This window comes from Esox lucius, chromosome 17, assembly GCF_011004845.1.
Source record: "Esox lucius isolate fEsoLuc1 chromosome 17, fEsoLuc1.pri, whole genome shotgun sequence".
Classification (NCBI taxonomy): domain Eukaryota; kingdom Metazoa; phylum Chordata; class Actinopteri; order Esociformes; family Esocidae; genus Esox; species Esox lucius.
Window position 1 is genome coordinate 28,848,030 of NC_047585.1, and position 13,789 is coordinate 28,861,818.

A 13,789-nucleotide genomic window follows, 5' to 3' on the forward strand; every position below is an offset into this window, starting at 1 on the left:
GGGAGTCACATCACACATTTCCCTCTTCTGCGCTGCCTTGTCGGAACTTGAGTATGGACTGAAAATTGGGATCTATTGACATCGCAGCAAAGCTGTTAAGCAGTCTCCGAAGAGATGCTATTACGAGTTTTGCCGATTTTAAATAACGACCATTTCCTGAGATTCTCCATTTACCTACTCAGCACACCCTACTCAACATCTCTCGAATAATGTTTTATTTTTTCTAATTATTATTATTTTGGGAAATCATTTGTTAGCTACTATCACACAACACATAGGCTAAAAATCTTAAACTCAATTGCATCATACTCAGGCTCTAAGCCCACCGACAGCTTTTTGGAGTCGCTTTCATCCATAGTCGTTCAGTCTGTTGTCTTCTGTTCTGAGAGTCAATAAGAGTTCAATTTACACGATAGCTATGGACCTGTACGTTCGTTTTAAATGTTGTTTGAATATATTTATATAAACTATTCATGTGAATACATTATTTTACTTATCACATCTAATTCACCCGGAAACAGATTTGACATTTTCGTTTTATTTTAACAGCTTGATTATTGCGCTGTCTCACTTCTTCAAATACTAGGCTATCTGTTGCACAGCCGAGTTATGAGGTGTGGGGTCACGATTTAGTAGCCCAATCCTAAGTGTGGGTAGTGTTGTTTTACTACTAGCCGCGGTGGTTAAAAAGGTCGGTTGACTTTTTTAACCACTTGCCAAGAAATCTGATCAGGTAATCTGTGCGCTCGCCCGAGTCTTATTCAGCACCAAGGACAGTTACTCACGCTCGGCTCAGCTGCGAGGCGCGAAAACTTCATTCACTCGGTCCTTGTACCTTCGTTCATCCACTGTCTACCAACCAATTGTTTTTTCGGAAGAACAAAAGATTTATCGGTAATAACACCAAGGATATGAAGTACCTGACCTAATCCATGGAACCTGTTGGACTTGGAATCGCTCGGGAGTGAGATTTATTGGACAGGTAAGCGCTTTTGGTTAATGTGTACATTTGTTCTCAGCAACAGCAGCATTCACTTTTACATGCACCATGCTATTTGTAAGATTATATCGGTGCAACCGCGCTTTAAAATGGGATACAGACCAGATAAAGATTGATTTGAGAAGGCTACAATATAAACAACTCGCAAATAGGATCAGGCTACTGAATTTATTTTCCTAATTTGTTTTGACACACCTCTCAATGGGTAATATTGTTGCTCATTTGTTGATTGGTAATTGAAAAAAATGCATTGAGTTTAGGATTACTTGGTTTTAGTGAACAAAGGAGATCATAGCACATCATTAATATTTCTAGCTACATTGTCAAACCCGAAATAACCCCTCACACACACCTTTACTTGCATTTCCATTTAATGTGGATGTTTACAGTGTATTTATATTATTTTATTTTATTTATGATTGTCAAATATTGAGAATAAAATTCAAGTTGCAGTTTCAATACAGTTTGTTAGATTGGGTTGCTTACATATAATAACTGCCTTAAGTTAGCAGATCTATATGTCTTCATACTCCAGCGATGAGTTGTGCATATTCAGTACAGTGGTGTTCTCTCACGAGGCCACTCCTGTTGTATTATCAGAAAACACTATCACTACTATCACTAGATTGTCTATCATGTCCCTCTAAAGGGGAAATGCATTATTTTGGTAAAAAGAAGGCAATTAGGCTCTCAGATTGTGTATGGCATGTTTCTAGAAGGTTCTCCTTGGTTGAGTTATTGACTGTTTATTGGATTTGTAGTCCTTTTTACACATTGCATTAACATATGGTTGATTGTTTGGTTAATCCTCTTCACTTGTCTGAAAATGCTATTACTATCAGACTCTGGACACAGGATGCATTTTAGCTCCAGATACGAACAGGGCTTTAGTGCATTACAAAATATGTCCCAGAGGTGGACACACATTTAGTTCACAAGTCAGCCTTATTTACTCCACATCCTAGATCGCCAAGTCCCATACAATAGGGTGTACCAAACTTGAAATGTGTCTATCTACTGTATGTAGGGCTGTGTAATCAAATGAAAGAGGAGAAAAATAATTGCAATGGCACTGTATTTAGTGTCTTTCTTGAAGTGAGGGGTTTTGTAAAACAGTGAGCAGGCCATGGAGCACTCAGACCCAGGGAGCAGAGATGTTGATTAGAGTAAATAATTCAAGACATGGCTGAAGAGGAACATACTCATCATTTCTAAAGTTCCAAGCGTGAGCAGAAACAAGAGGTGAAGCAAGAGGAAAGCGAACCGATTCTCTGTGAACCCATCTCTTTTGTCCCAATGCCATCCAGCACACCTGTATCAGCAAAGTGCAGAACGGGCATTGCCCACGGCTAAGCACGCACAAGGGGTCTGGATGCAATCAATATAGCTTTGCGTATCGAAGTTTCCCCGAGCATGAAGAGCCGTGTTATCGCTGAGCACCCAGCGTGTTATAATGCTCCTTATCTGCCAAGAACACAAGCATCCCTGGGACCGGGCTGCCAGGCCACAGAAGCACTTAGACTGCTACTCACTGGAGGAGCTCAATTGTAGACTTTGATTAACCTGCAGTTCTATGGATCACTGGCAGAGGATATCTGTGCGTTCTGGATGAAGTCAGCAGGCTCTGTCTATCTGTTTCAAAGATTACCTCAGACTAAAGTACAGTGCTAACATCAAACCCAATAGACCACATGTCACTGATTCAATTTAAATACTGCATGTATTTCTCTTTGAAAGCTGGACAGCAGCAAAGTACACCATTTCAGTGTTTCTAAAGCCACAGCACCTTAAGGTTCACCTCTATCATCCACAGGATGCATTGAGTATTGGGTAATGTACATTATCAGTCAAACGCAAAGCTGGTTCAGAAAATGCCAAGAGTGTGAAAAGCTGTCAACTATGGTGGCTACATTGATGAACACTTTTTTTGTTACTACATGATCCTGTATGTGTCATTTCATAGTTTTGATGTCTTCACTATTTTTAGGAAAACAGTAAAAATAATGGAATATCCTTGAATGAGTTGGTGTGTCTAAACCCCTGACTGGTACTGTTTGTAATTTATCCAGTCATCTTCAATGGGAATATTCAAGGTGTCCTTTGCAGGTAGATCTACTCAACTTTATACTTCATTTATTCCAGCACCAGTTTGTATAGAGAGAGAAATCAAAGTAACTAATTAAAATCAAATGCCCAACCCTGGCATCTCCATGTCACTCAAAACTCTTATCAGTCATTTGTGTTTTATTAGCTAGCTGTCATCTGTGATTAAACCGCAGGATGATATATGGCTATGGTCCTAACAAACAAGACAGTTTAATTACTTACACCTCCTTATTGCCTCATACTGATCTAATTTTAATACACACACAGACACACACACATACATCCACACACACTGCTCCTCTACTACATGTTCAGCTCCCTAACTCTCTGTTGTATGACTCAGTAGGTAGGTTTCTGTTGACCCAGAAATCATTGTTGTAAATTAAAACATTGCAAAGTGTAATGGAAAAGATAAATAGTCTAAAGGTCTACAACATAGGCAGTTTCCTTTCTATAAAGACAACAAATGACTGAACTGGTGTTAAATGACTTCCTAATAATGACTTGGCCAATCATTTGTTAATCTTTTATGTAATAAAGCTCCACATTTTATTCATAATGTCTGTGACTTGGTAAATAATTATGAAATAATAAAAACTCTGGACAATCACATGGAACATTCCATATCACTGCCCATTTAGTCAGCCCTATCCATGTCCACCTTGTTGTGCTGCTGATCTGAATTCTGCCTGAATGTGCAATATGTTGATGTAGTCTTAAAAGGTAATGTAGTCTTATCTTCACCTGGTACGGCCAGTAGTGGATTAGCCACCCCTCAGAGACCATCTCCTTTCTAGGTTTGTTTCAAAGCTCCAACACTACTTGGGGGTGTTTCTAGCTATTGTGCACACATTTTTTGTTGTAGATTTCTCTTTGAGATTTTAGGCAGAGTATCTGTATAAATACTTTGTGAAAACTGCACATTTTTGTAAATTATGGCATTCTGTTCCTGATGGCCTTTGCAGGACACCTGATACAAGAAACTGATTGGTAGGATGGCATTCCAGATGCAATTTTAATGCACATTTTGCCTAAATCAATTATGGAAACTAACAAAACAATTCAACCACAATTCAAGAGTAAAAAACGGAAAATAAAAAAAATGTCTACATGTCTAGGTGTAATCAATGCCTCTAACTCATTGTCAGACCATCTGTCAACGTGTGCAGCTCCATCACTCAGGGGGAGAGAGGTGGAGTTCCCGGGAGACCTACTGTATGTCACCTGGACACTCCCCATCCCATCCCCCCTCACTGAACTGTTCAAATAACAAAAATGGATAAAATGAATTTTCTGACACTACAAAAATACAAAAATATTTGAATTGTGGGCTCACTATCTTAGTTTTTCTGACATCCCTGCCCAAGAAAAAGGAAATAGCGTACAGCCTGTTTTGGTCATGTCTAGATCAGTCTGCATAATAATGTGACCATTTTGATAAAGATAGTAATGTGATATTACCTTGCTGTAAGTTAACAGAGCTGCTATTTTCCTCAAATCTTGGGAGAGATGTCAGAAGGTTTTAAAACAGATTTTAAACCTGCCAATCAAATGTCAAACAAAATATGTAATAAATTACAATCGAATGGGCTTAAATTTAATAAAAGTACTTTCTAGTTTTTGTTATCCCAGAAAGTTATCTTGCACTTCAGTAAGTAGGTGGATAACCTTGTGATTGTAAGCGTCACTGTAGCCCCACCTTGCTCTGCTTGAGTGAGAGAGCTTTGTTCTTTGACAAATGGTCCAACGACGAGTTACTGATTTTTCAACCTAGACACATTTTTTAAATAAGCCGTTATGCCACTTTAATATTTCTTCTGCATTCTGGGTATTACCAAAAAATTGTGTGTGACGTCATTACGTCCTGCTGTTTTTATCGACACAACACCTCAATGGAAATGCACCGTTTCAGGCAACTGACTTTGAGCTTTCATATTGGTTGACACATTAGATGTAGACTTTTCTGAATATATCTGCAAAATTGTTTTCAGTGTTAGTTGTGCTTCCAGGGATCTTTTGTCGTCCATAATGTGTCTGGGGCAGTATGTAGCAGATGGTGTTTGTGTCCCTGGACAAGCCTGATATAGAGCTAATAGGGTGGCCTGAGGGACAGTCAGGAACCCCTGAGGTAGCAGTGGAGGACCAGGGAGAATGTGTGTTCAGCCATGCATCTGTCTCACTCAAAGTCATTTAGCAGCTATTGTGAGAGTATGTGACTGTACTCTGCCACGCAGATATCATTTGTGTTGGGCGTGTTTGTGTGTGTACAGATGTGTGTTTGTTTTCCCTGTGTGTGTGTGTGTGTGTGGACATGTGAGAAATGTGGTGCTTGGGAGTCTTATATAATGAGGCAGAATGAAAGCATCTCCGTTCTGGATCAGGGAAGTCCATACTCATTTCTCTCTTGTCACCGATGGTGTGTGTATGATGAATAATGGGAAGACCCACAGAAAACCATCCATCACCCTGCCTGGGCCAATCACATGTAAAGAACATAGAGTGTCAGAATCGTATATGAGGAAAGACACAGTGAGGTGGAATCAGGCCCCTGGGAAGCGCTAAGCTTTAGGACTGTACCAGGGGATTCCCTCCCTCACACAGCCATGTAGTTACTGGAAGCTTAGTAGAAGAGAAAGGTTGCTATGACGGACATACACATAATCAGATCCAAAAGTATTCTCTAACCAATAACTGTTCTGAGTGGACCTTTCAGACATCTGTCACCTCCATAATGAAGACATGAAGTGGGGTGGTGAGGTTGAGAGGGTGAAGGGGGGCCGGTTTTGATGGACATCTACATAACTGCTGTATGTTGTCATATTGTTGACACTCAGTGCTAGCCTCTGTTGGCTCAGATTGTTAGAGTTTTAACTTCAATTACCACCTTTCACATTCATTGGTTTGATATCAGTGACCTTATTAGGAAAGGTCAGCCCTTTTGATTTTGGAATATGGAAATGTGTTTTTCCCTGAGTGATGTCAGTGGTTTCATTGATCCAGTCAATCTCCCAGGCATGGATTTACTGAATTGAATTCAAATGTTTTTTTCCTCTGCAGTTGAAGGGTTACTTAATAAGTAACCTGAATAAAAAAATCTCTTGAGAAAATGTTTGTTTGTAATTCAACTTTTTAACATTGACTTTTCAGGGCAAGCTGAACCTACACAAGTCCACAATCTGTCAAGTAAAGCAAGTTCTGAATAGGTGATGTTTAGCCATCTCCACTAGACTATAACCAAAGAGAGTTGACAGAGAAGAAAACAACTGAATTGAAGAGATACTTTTTTATTTTTAACTGTTTTGGGGTTGGGACCATGCTGCAGTAAAGGCTGCCAATCAGCCCTTACATGTTATGTTCCACGTAAAAGAAAACATGGTAAACATGGTAATAACATTTAGATCTGATGGAAGTAGGATTTAATATAGATTAGAATGGTTTAGGAAATTAAGGAATAACTTCAGGGGAGAATATCATGCATTAGTAGTGTATAATCTTCAGCTGTCTTCATGGTGTGGTCCTGTTCACCCTGTTCAAAGTTAAACATAAGGGTTCTTATATGTTATAATATTTCCTTTCTTGAAAGAAAATGAGAAACATTTAGATTTTGTACAGTTTGAGCTGCTTCCAGAGTTTACTGATATAATCCTGCGTTTATGAACCAAGCAAAATACTTATTTCGTGACCACATGAACAAATGCGACAAGAATTTTGGAAATAATTGTGTTTGAGAGTTGTATGGATGAGCCATACTGAAACAGACTGTTGTCTGTTCTGACTGCCTACCATTGATGCGTATTGAGATTTATCCAGTGACTGTGTTCAAATTAATCACTACTGGACTAGACTTGGCCCTGCATGGCATCAAATAGAACGGTGTGGAGTGGACCTGTCAGGGTGTAGAGAGTGTAAGCAATGACAATTTATAGTGATAAAGCATCTTTCTTTTGTGATAATTGGAAAATATAGCATGTTTCTTTGGTGATAATTGGGAAATAAATCATGTTTCTTCTGTGAAAATTGGGAAATAAAGCATGTTTCTTCTGTGAAAATTGGGAAATAAAGCATGTTTCTTCTGTGATAATTGGGAAATAAAGCATGTTTCTTCTGTGATAATTGGGAAATAAATCATGTTTCTTCTGTGATAATTGGGAAATAAATCATGTTTCTTCTGTGAAAATTGGGAAATAAAGCATGTTTCTTCTGTGATAAGTGGGAAATAAAGCATGTTTCTTCTGTGATAATTGGGAAGTAAATCATGTTTCTTCTGTGATAATTGGGAAATAAATCATGTTTCTTCTGTGAAAATTGGGAAATAAAGCATGTTTCTTCTGTGAAAATTGGGAAATAAAGCATGTTTCTTCTGTGATAATTGGGAAATAAAGCATGTTTTTCCTGAAATAACTGGTGAATAATCCAAGTTTCTTCCACAAGTCTAGATGCTTGATAATGGAAAAATAAAATGTCTCTACTCTTTAAAGCCTTTTAATATGTGGCATAGCGAATCTTCTCAGATGCTGATGGCATTTTATCATGAAAGGGGTTGTCACAGGTTGTGCTCTGATTGCAGAGCAGGAAGTTAATAAATTGTTTGGGTTGGATGATGAGAGAGCTCAGAGCACTCAGCAACTCCTCCCGTTCCCATTAGCAGACCATTTCCCGGTCTTCCCCCACCTGGGTACATTCTCTTTGTCAGCTGGAAATGTGATTTGGGGGGAAACCAGGCTCTTTTTACACTTTTCTCCTCTCCTGTCAATGTGGCACTCTCAGACGTTTATTCCACAGGGGATCTCCTCCCTGGTCTACCCTGAGCTCTAGTCTGCATATAGATGACCTCCCTATCTGCCATCCTAGGGGGCTATAAACTTAATAATGTTGCAGCTCTCCACTGCTACCTGAGGAGGTGATTGAAATAACACCTTGTGAGGTTCCCCCTCCCTTCTTCACCTCCTCCTCTCCTCTCCTGTTCCATCCTTGCCTGCTTACCTCAGCCCCCACCCTGTCCATTCCATCACAACGCTTGGTTTGATGAGTGCAAGAGGCTGGCAGACTCCACACACTTGAATTAAAAAGACCATCTGGTGAAGCGGAAAGCAAAAAAATATATATAGGAAAAAAAGGGGAGATTCTTGCATAGCTGAATCGAGGATGAAATGAGGCTGGGCGCTCTTTGAAGTTAACAGTTAAGCCAATGTAGGGCTGGGAAATTATTGTAAGCCTTTTGACCACACAGAAGTCCTACCATAATACATGTGGTCCTTACAGTGCTGTAGGGTGTTGTATACATGATTTGTTGTGACTCCTACAAGTGCCATATTAGACTGAATCAAATGAACATGAACATTATGTGTGTTTTTTTTCCTCATGGCTAACTTGGCCTGTAAACTGCATGTCTGCATATTATACTTCAGGTGCAATATTGTTTAACTGGCTTGAAGAATCTGACATATAAGCTTGTAAATATATGTTGTAATGTTGGATACTGTGCATTATCATGTTTTTTAACATTTGAGTCATTTAACTGACGTGCTCATTCAGAGCGACTTACAGAAGCGAGGTCAAAGTGCCTTACTCAGGGTTCTGTTTATGGCTCAGGGTTTTGAAACAGATACCTTTCAGTTACCAGCCAACATACTTGACAACTATCATATCTGTCAAATAACCAGGCAATTATTTCAACACGAGCGATTTCGGTAAATGTATTAATATAGTAGTTGAACAGTTTGAGTTAGGATATTAAGAATTAACAATATTCTTCAGGCCATCTGAGTGTTAACAACAGTTGTAAGTCGCTTAATTCCTGTCACCAGGAGTTCCAATGGATGGTGCACAGTTAGCCTATGAAAAGTTTTCTCAATGATCCTTAAGGGTTTCTTCAAACTAATACTCTTTTGGAGAAAAAAAAACACAAAACACCCTCCTTGAAAACACTGAATGACAATTTTTTGGGGAACTCTTAAATTCTCTCTTTTGTCGTAGATTGATTGAGCATATTCAGGCGGTAAGAAAAATGTGGTACATTTTCACTATCTGACTCAACCACAGGTCTGACAACCCCACTCTCATTACATGTTGAAGAACAAGGTTGCAGTAGAGATGCTGTAAAATTCAAAGCAACTAATCTTTTGTTTCATAAATCAACCAAAACACACAGGTTATAAAGTATTCAAAAAAACACTATGGGTGTTTTTGCATTATTGAAAATCCTCTGGTAATTTATATGTAAATTGCAAATAGAATAGAATACCTGGCAAGAAAGTGAGATATGGAACCATACATTGTTAGGGTCTAATACTGTGTGTCTCTTAGGAAGTGTACTGAAGTGTGAATTCCATGAGAGGATGGGGCCAGTTAACAGCAGGCTTCATTCCCAGAGTTCCCACAGTATGTTAGTCCATGGTCAGATTGGCCCACTTGGCCTCTCCTCACCTACCTCCCATCTCCTCCCCACCCTCCGTGTTTCTTTGCACGTTTCCATGGAAACAAAGGGTAGAGATAGAGAGGGGCCCTAATGAGTGGGAGAATGTGTGTCGGTACGATGAGCAACATCTCTGAACAGACACACACACACACACACACACACACAAGCAGGGAAGATTTACAAATGTGATTGAAAAACCACACATCTTGATCTTGTAATTTCAGAGAATGGTATTCTACTTAATTTGGGTAGTAAATATCTGGTGCCATGCAGGACTATATAAAACACAAGAAGGCTGACGGCCAAGCAGTGGTGGCCAAAGCAGATGGTACAGGCTAAACATTTTGCTCTGATATACTGTTCCCTCCCTCTTCTACTCTCAGTGGCTAATTAAGGCCCTCCCTCCCCTCCTTTGAGTGGCTAATTAAGCCCCTGCCTCCCCTCCTCTCAGTGGCTAATTAAGCCCCTCCCTCCCTTCCTCTCAGTGGCTAATTAAGCCCTAGGGAGGGCAGAGGAGCTGAGTGACATAATACACACACCTTAGTCAGCTCACTTCCTAGGGCCCTGCCGCTCAATGCCCAGTACAGACAATAAACCTTAGGGTATGTTTCAGTATGGTCAGTGGACTTTAGGGTATGTTTCAGTATGGTCAGTGGACTTTAGGGTATGGTTCAGTATGGTCAGTGGACTTTAGGGTATGTTTCAGTATGGTCAGTGGACTTTAGGGTATGGTTCAGTACGGTCAGTGGACTTTAGGGTATGTTTCAGTATGGTCAGTGGACTTTAGGGTATGTTTCAGTATGGTCAGTGGACTTTAGGGTATGTTTCAGTATGGTCAGTGGACTTTAGGGTATGGTTCAGTACGGTCAGTGGACTTTAGGGTATGTTTCAGTATGGTCAGTGGACTTTAAGGTATGGTTCAGTATGGTCAGTGGACTTTAGGGTATGTTTCAGTATGGTCAGTGGACTTTAGGGTATGTTTCAGTATGGTCAGTGGACTTTAGGGTATGGTTCAGTAGAGTCAGTGGACTTTAGGGTATGGTTCAGTACGGTCAGTGGACTTTAGGGTATGGTTCAGTATGGTCAGTGGACTTTAGGGTATGGTTCAGTACAGTCGGTGGACTTTAGGGTATGGTTCAGTACGGTCAGTGGACATTAGGGTATGGTTCAGTACGGTCAGTGGACTTTAGGGTATGGTTCAGTATGGTCAGTGGACTTTAGGGTATGGTTCAGTAGTTACAGGGGTGTAACAACATCATGACAGGCCCATGTGCTAATATTTTTTTTTATGTCACAGCGTCTCCATCTCCCATCTTCACTTTTCCACTGCTGGTCTCGTTGTTTCCTGGTGTCCTTGGCTTTAAGCATAATAATCTTCATTAATGGAGAATCTCTTAGCTTATGTTTTGGTACAGTTATAGGTATAAAAGTGTGTTCAGGAAATCAAGCTTAAGTAGTCTAACAATCTAACATGAAATAATAACATACTCATTTATTGGGGATCTGGAGCCTGGCATTCATTGAAATTGTTGACAATGACCTTCAAATTAATCAGCAGGCTAGAAATGTATTCTACACCCAATTTTGCCTTGATGTTGATTATTACATTTAAAAAAATCCTGTTTTCAGAAATGTGCGTATTTCCAGCAATTTTTGCACAACAGATCAAGAGAAATTAAATGTGTTCAGTAAAATGTACTTATGTATAAATCAATGTTTCATCAACACAGCCACAGGAGTATGTGTGTCTCTGCATCAACACCGCCTGATGAGATTCCAAAATTCACTTTTAGCTTTTGACTGACGCTGATGACTGCGCGCCGTCCTTTCGTTCAATATCTGTTCAATGCCGCCACGAGCACGAAAGCATTATCAACACCCCCTGATCAAAACACGACTAGCATCATTAATGCATTCAAATATTTCAGTCACTGATTGTTACTGGGAAAATAATAACAATGACAAAATCACCTTGACTGGAATGTATTGCCATGCAAATATGATGGAATTGAGCTTGACTTCCACCAAAGCGTACATTTTTAGTGTTGCCTGTTTTTATGTGTGTTTGCATAAGATGAGTGTTGTAAATAAAATCAGTGGAAAAACATTGTTATGGCTTGTATGAATACCATCCTTGCTTTTCAGTGGTTTTTATTGGACTAAAATAGAATAAACCGAAACAATAATGAGAATACGTACTTCCAATGTGAGTGTGGTATTGTAAATGCAGTTAAATGAAACAATGTTTAGATTTAGTCCATGGGGGGAAAATAAATATTCAGCTACTGCTACAGGGAGTTTTCAACAGCTCTTTGTGTGTGTATGACAGTGTAGTTATCTGGCTCAATCTGCAAAATCTGTCTCATTTGCATCATTTGGTTTGACAGTGTTCCCCAAGGGATAACTTTTTGATACAGTTTGTGTTTATGATTGTGTTCCTGCATCTGTGTAACTGTGTGAATGTGTGCATGTGAGCATGCCTGTGAAACAAACTGCCGTAGACTCTTCTCCCCACAATGAGAGACGTAAGGTCAAACAGGAAACTAGATGAAAAAAGGGTAAAGGGAGAAAGAAAGAATAAAGGAAAAGTAGAAAGGGAGAGATGGAGAGAGCTTCACACCAGAACGTCACATCGTCCCTCAGGCATGGAGGAGGAGAAACGGACACTATTATATTCCAGAGGAAGCTGTTCATCACGGGGGTGATGTGGTTGCTCACTAGCAAACACGCCTAGGAGCTCAGACAAGACAAAACACTCTGGAGGATCCAGCCAGCGTCCTCAGAACACACTGTTCTAACTCTCACATCACACGACCTATATCTGTGTTCAACACCTGTGCCATGAAACTAGATCAAAATCTCTTTCTCTTTATGTAATTTTATACTATGTACTTATGCATACAGTATACAGTGGGGAGAACAAGTATTTGATACACTGCCGATTTTACAGGTTTTCCTACTTACAAAGCATGTAGAAGTCTATATTTTTTAGTACTTCTTCAACTGTGACGGAATCTAAAACAAAAATCCAGAAAATCACATTGTATGATTTTTAAGTAATTAATTAGCATTTTATTGCATGACATAAGTATTTGATACATCAGAAAAGCTGAACTTAATATTTGGTACAGAAACCTTTGTTTGCAATTACAGAGATCATATGTGTGTTTGCACACTGCAGCAGGGATTTTGGCCCACTCCTCCATACAGACCTTCTCCAGATCCTTCAGGTTTTGGGGCTGTCTCTGGGCAATACAGACCTTCAGCTCCTTCCAAAGATTTTCTATTGGGTTCAGGTCTGGAGACTGGCTAGGCCACTCCAGGCCCTTGAGATGCTTCTTACGGAGCCACTCCTTAGTTGCCCTGGCTGAGTGTTTAGGGTTGTTGTCATGCTGGTAGACCCAGCCACGACCCATCTTCAATGCTCTTACTGAGGGAAGGAGGTTGTTGGCCAAGATCTCGCAATACATGGCCCCATCCATCCTCCCCTCAATACGGTGCAGTCGTCCTGTCCCCTTTGCAGAAAAGCATCCCTAAAGAATGATGTTTCCACCTCCATGCTTCACGGTTGGGATGGTGTTCTTGGGGTTGTGCTCATCCTTCTTCTTCCTCCAAACACGGCGAGTGGAGTTTAAACCAAAAAGTTCTATTTTGGTCTCATCAGACCACATGACCTTATCCCATTCCTCCTCTTGATCATCCAGATGGTCACTGGAAAACTTCAGATGGGCCTGGACATGCGTTGGCTTGAGCAGGGGGACCTTGTGTGCGCTGCAGGATTTTAATCCATGATGGCGTAGTGTATTACTAATGGTTTTCTTTGAGACTGTGGTCCCAGCTCTCTTCAGGTCATTGATCAGATCCTGCCGTGTAGTTCTGGGCTGATCCCTCACCTTCCTCATGATCATTGATACCCCACGAGGTGAGATCTTGCATGGAGCCCCAGACCAAGGGAGATTGACCGTCATTTTGAACGTCTTCCATTTTCCATTTTTGTTGCCTTCTCACCAAGCTGCTTGCCTAATGTTCTGTAGCCCATTTATTAAAGAAAAACTAACAGGTCTGTGAGAGCCGGAATTCTTACTGGTTGGTAGGTGATCAAATACTTATGTCATGCAATAAAATGCTAATTAATTACTTAAAAATCATACAATGTGATTTTCTGGATTTCTGTTTTTGATTCTGTCTCTCACAGTTGAAGTGTCCCTATGATTACAGACCTCTACATGCTTTGTAAGTAGGAAAACCTGCAAAATCAGCAGTGT

The 13,789-nt window shown here is 40.1% G+C and overlaps 1 protein-coding gene across 1 annotated transcript in view; it reads left to right on the forward strand.

Moving 5' to 3' along the window:
- Window positions 1-13,789, forward strand: part of grm2a (glutamate receptor, metabotropic 2a) — a 71,724-nt gene continuing 57,935 nt past the window's right edge. The window contains exon 1 of the mRNA XM_010881553.5: window positions 1-982. The gene's annotated coding sequence lies outside the window, so the exon portion shown is untranslated. The remainder of the gene's footprint in view (window positions 983-13,789) is intronic.